The following is a 5,974-nucleotide window of genomic DNA, read 5'->3' as shown; positions in this document are numbered from 1 at the left end:
AAGAAATATAGTCTAGTAATAGACAAGTAACTGCTGTACCCTCAGATACGTATTTATTATGGATTTCTCATTAGGTCATTTAAGGATAGACTTAAAACACCTTTAATGAAGAGTAATATATTGAAAATGTCATTTTAATGAAAAATCTCTACTCCTTATGGCTAGATATTTCTTAAAAAGTTTCTAATCTACAAAACTGATACATTTGGTAAGCTTTGCCTGAAGTTGTGGAATGTTAGTTGAAGATTGAGATCATGTTAATTTACCACAGGTAATAAGATTACATTAGAAGATAATTAGAAACCTTTTTTTTTTTTTTTTTTTTTTTTTTTTTTCCTGACAGTTTTTTTTCTGAAGTTTTACTATTTCCTGGGGGTGTTTTTTACTATACAAAAATTATGATGTCATTTGTATAGCTAGAGCTAGTGGAGACTGTGGGAATTTTTCTGCTGTCATTATCTTCTTTCTTTTATGGCAGTAAATTCAATGTAACTACCTTTATTAAGGTCATTTCAAAAACATATACTCAGAAGTGACTGATACTCACAACTATTTTAGTTTCAGAGCATGCAGCTGTGGAGTGCCAATGTCTTTAAAAAGATCTGGTTTTCATCCAGCACCTTAAGTGTTACTGCAAATTTAAACTCTCCCTGTGACTACCTGATGACAGGATCAACTGCAAAGGAAGTCAAATGAGTGTGTAGTTGGGATTAAGTATGCTTTCACTTGGAGACCTCTTACTCATGATTACATACAAATAAGTCTACATTTTTATTGAAAAAAGCTAACAATTCACTGATGATAGTGAAGCTACTTGAACCAATACAGTATTGAACCAGCARATTTGAGGTCAAGGTTACTTTACTTAGCCACTGAAATTATAGCCACTGGAAAAGTAACTCTGTGGCTATAATCAAATGATTACGCTCACAACATGGTGAGGCTATGTTGTACTGGATTTCCTAAAAAAGAGATGAAAAGTAAAATAAAATTTACTTAATTAAGCTGAACTTTTAGACTATGTTCTTGATTCAAGTGGACTGCCTAACTATAAATATTTTGTGATAAATGAGTAAATTTTCCCTATTGGACTGCGGTCATGATCACTTAGACAGTTTGTGTTTTGTTTTATTTTGTTTTCTCCCTTCATCTCTATATGAAAATGATGGGATGTTAGAACATTTTAGAATATTTGAAATAACATTTAAGGGAAGATAGTCTTGGAAATACATAATTCTAGAAGTAAGATTTGCTGTTAATCAGTCTAACCTTATGCTTATCAACATCCAATTGTTCCTAGAGATAGAAAATAGAAATAGAGACAATAATCTAAGATATTGTAATCCCCGGAAAGGCTTCTTTGGATAACATAGCAGTTAATTTAAGAATAGTATCCAGGGAAAAAAAAATAATTTCTATTTAGTATATAGAGAAAGATATCTAAATGGAAATCCAGTCCTTCAGCTAGTTTCTGTCTGTACTTTAGTGAGTGACTGCGATGCTACTTCCAGGCAAGCAAGARTGCAGCAAGATCTATGATCTCTTCCCCTGCTGCCTGCAGTCAAGAGCAGCTCTGATGCCTTGCCAACATGATCTCCCAGTTTGGCTTCGTCCCTCCAGAGGTGCCCAGCTGTGGCAGGGCTGGAGTGGCCCTGGTGGCCACAACAACACAGCTGGGCAAGCACTGAGGTTGAGGACACAGCCCTGCACCTCCTGGTCACCTACGGCGCCCGCACCCCCGGCCTGACTGCCAGCCTGCCCTGCTGCTCTCTGACACCTATCAGTATGAAAAGTGATGAGGTTGCCCCATTTGGGATACTATCTACATTCAAGTCTTCTAAAGACAAGTATGTTTAAAAAGACGGTAGTGTCTTCTCATCCCTCCTCAAACTCTTTTCTACAATAGATTTTTTGTTGTATCACTTGCCTAGGAGGCAAAGCCCTAAATTTTAGATCTTTACTCTGTGTGCTCAGACAAAAATGCCATTGATTATGCTTCACCTCTCCTTCAGAAGCTGAGCAAAGCCTAAATGCTTGACTCTGCAGAGCCAGGTCACAGGTCTAAGCACTGGCACAGCATCATTAAATTAGTAGCAYACAGTGCAGGAATTAAAACAATTTAGGGGTAATTCCTAAGAGGTAGCTTGCACATAGCTGCCCAGTTTTGGAGTTTAGASAGTTAGCCATATGGGTGTAAGGTTATACCATACTTTGTGACCAGAAGAACAGTCTCTGGCCCATTTTAGCAATAGGTAAAGTGATTCTACGAAGAGGAGACTCATAATGCCAGAAGAAGCCAATAGAAGAGAAGACAAGAGACAAATCGCCAAACTGCAGCTGCATCTTCTCCAGCAAGTTTCCCCATTTTATATTTCACTGCTATTGGATAAAAATGACAGAAATGGGCCAAAGCATAAGGAGCAAAATCACAATAAACTCTTGGACTAGTTACTTGTAGAAATTATACTTGGTTATAAAGTGTTCTTGCTGCTATAGGGCTAGCAGGGCACACTTCTACCGAGAGTATCCCAGACCTCAGCATTACTGCCTTGTCTTTGTATGTGGTCAATAAGCGTGTAAATCTCTCAGCTGTTTTCAAAAAGTGAGCAATCCTGCCAACTTCCTCAATTGTAATCAAGACTACAGTTTATTTTTCATGTTTCTCCCAAGACTGACATTTTATGTTTCTGAGACCTTAGGTACACTGAGATTATAACAAAGGTATGTAGGAGGCAGTTGCCCATGTCCACAAACAAGTACATCTTGACTTTAAATAATTTCAGGCCAAAAGGATCCCTTCTGGTATTTCTTTTTTATGTTTAGGTACCTGTGGGCAGACCAGATTACAGTCTGAAACAGAAGTGAGTTTCTGCAGATCTGAGATTCAGTTTTAACAGAATGGTAATGGATAGCTGCCTATTGTCTAGAGAAAGCTTATAATACATTGGCAAGTTCCTATACTTTTTGTCTTTCTCGTTGTTTACTGAAACATATTTTCCTATATTTTTCTGCACAAACATTCTCCAATTATTGAAATCAGTGGAGATTTTAGCTCCACTTTTAGCAATGGGGGCCCAAGGCTCCAAAGCTCAGCTCAAGGCAAGATGATGACAATGTTTAAAAAATAAGCTATCATGGATCTATTTTGTTAAATATTTTAAAGGAATTTTCACTGTATTAAATTATAYATAAACACAAAATTAAGTGACAAAATGCCAAGGATGGAAAAAGACACAAAAGGAAAAAAATATAGCAAAGGAAAGTGTAAGCCCACTGCCGTGGACTAATTCAGGGTAGAAGCAGATGATGACTTGGTCAGACTTCTCTCCTATGCCTAGTCTGAGAAAAAATATTGTTAGGGTTAGCAACAACAGACTAATGGCACTTTCCCATGTTCCAGTCTAACGAGGTTATGACCCATGATTAATGAGGCTGAAGCTGGTGAATGTGAATGTGAGCAGTGTGACACTTTGCTGCCAATGCTATGGTCTAAGAGAGCAGCTAAGTCTCCATTCACTTCCATGCTAAATAAGCCCCCATGAGCTCCCAGAAATAAAATGCCTAACAGAGATGATAATCGTGTTAAACAAAATAGCTCAGACAAAGCAAGCCTCTCCAGTAGGCCAAGGCAATATACTTCTGTGGACACTGTATAGTGATTTGTAGCACCCTCTAATCTCAGCAGAAGCCTCCAAACTGAGAGAAGTTGGTCTAGTAATTTCTATGATTTTCTGTAGTATTCTTTAATGACAGTTTTATATAACTATGCTTATAAGATATTTTTTAAGGAAACTTCTTGACACTTTTCATAATTTAAAATTGAGATTGGAGAGATGCTGAGGGGATAAGTCCTCCTTGAGGGATAGAGACAGTGCCTGAAGCACTAACGTGGCCAGAGTATGCAGCCAAGGAGAACTAAAATGTAATGAGAAAATAGACTGTGAAGGTGTGTTGAATAGAGGTCATGGCAAGATATAGAGTTGTTAAGTGAAGCAAGTTTCAGCAAGAGCCAAGATAGATCCATTGAGCAGACTTGTAAAAACATGAGAGACATGAAGAAAATGGTTAGAATCTGGGAGGAGATATACAGTTTAGTTAAAAGTGCAGAGCCTTTCTTAGACCCAGGTTCCTCCCTTCTGCACCATGAGGTCTACTGAAGCATTCTGTTCTCCACTATTTGCCCGGGAAAGACAAAATTATGGTCTGTTTGTTTAGACTTGACTAAAAATTACTCTACATAGCCTTGATGATTGGCAAATGTGGGAAGCGTGAACTGTGTGAATGCAACCTAAAATGCTACAGACTTTAAACAGGAAAAATATAAAGTGTTCAGAAAACAGAAACTATTGGTGCAATATTTACCTAGAGAAAATGGCCTTTAAATTGGACTAGCTGTAACAATGAAGCATACCAAAGTGATAAAAAAATCAAAATATTTATACAGTTTTACAACCTTATATAAACCTATTAAGTGTCTTCATAGCTTAATTTAAAAGACTGAAGTTGATGAAGGTTATGCCATAAAAGAGTGTATAATATCTAACAATCATTAAAAGAGGATTTACAAAATCACAGAGACTAATAATATCCACTTGTCCCAAGAAACTTTTAAAATGCATATTAGAATAGAATCCCTWTTTTWAAAAATCATTTTTCTTTCAAAATCACTTTCTAGTTCAATAACCCCCTGAATGCTACATCCTTAACTGCTGTAAATCTGCTTAATTCCTGCGAGTCTGAGGCTGTAGTCACCAAGTCTCTGAGACATGCAAAGTCTGTMACCACTAATAGATACACTACTACAGTGCAAAATAACTGATGTAAGTCTTAGAATTACATATCACTGAAAATAAACATACCTTTTTTGTCTTCTATTTACAATTTGGATATGCATTTGCGTATGTTAAAAACAATGAGAAAAAAATGCTGTTCTAACAAGATAGCCATATAAATATTTGAATGGAGAAAAGAAAARGGTCTTTCAAAGTAAACATATCTTTATCTGAGAAACTCAATATTTGATCCATATGAACTTAGGTATGCAACTAGTACCATCAGAAACTGATTTTTTTTTTCTTTAAGGATGTATGTCCTTTACCATGAGTAATGGCATCATTGTTCCCAGTTAATTAGACTCAAAATCTGGGAAAAAAAAAAGTTTAAAACAGGTAGCCCAGCAGTGGAGATGGATACAATCCACAAACACTGAAAGAAAGAATATTTCTGTTTATACGACAAAAACTGCTAGTAAACAAAACAAGTAACTAAGTGAAATAATTAACTAATCATTCATTTCCACAGTGTACAAAGTTATGGATATGCCTTAACATTAGCTAGGAGATGATTCATGGGTTATTCCATGGATCCACGGATGGATGGTTATGATCAAGATGCCTGATCTTTCATGTAACACAAGCCATAGAGGCTCTTCTAGTCATCCTAGTCTCCCTAGTGCTGAGGACAGCCACAACCACTACTAAAGCCAGATGTGGAAACCCAGTCACTGCTGGAGTCATCACACCTACTGTCACCCATCTGTACTGTAAGATATTTACATAAATGTCCCATCTTGGCGATCTYGAGAGACAGGCGTTTCCTTAGGGCAGTTCATCCCTTCCAAAAACAGGTTCTGCGGTAGGTGAGAGGAATTGCCCTCTGGAAACCTCTGCCTCCCCTGACTATACGGGAACCCAGAGCATTAGCTTTGTCTACACGGGCACAACCTCAGGTTGATAAAGTTAGGCGAGAGCGATCCCTCCTCCCGTTTTGAGGAACGGAATAACCCTCAGGCACGTGCGACCCTCCAGCTGAAGCATGGACCTTATTATTATTTTTTAATTTATTTTTTTGGCAGGAAACGACTCTTTTTCTGGGCGGCATCGCGGCGGAGCACCGAGGCGGGCACGCCGTTCAACCAGCCTCGCCGCCCCCCGCCCTAAGCCCCCGCCTCCGCCCCAGACCTCGCCGCAGCCCC

The sequence above is a fragment of the Rhea americana genome, unplaced genomic scaffold, assembly GCF_003343005.1.
Source record: "Rhea americana isolate MKP2758 unplaced genomic scaffold, rheAme1 scaffold_159, whole genome shotgun sequence".
Lineage (NCBI taxonomy): Eukaryota > Metazoa > Chordata > Aves > Rheiformes > Rheidae > Rhea > Rhea americana.
The sequence above is the reverse complement of the archived record's forward strand: the minus strand, read 5'-3'. Positions refer to the sequence as shown.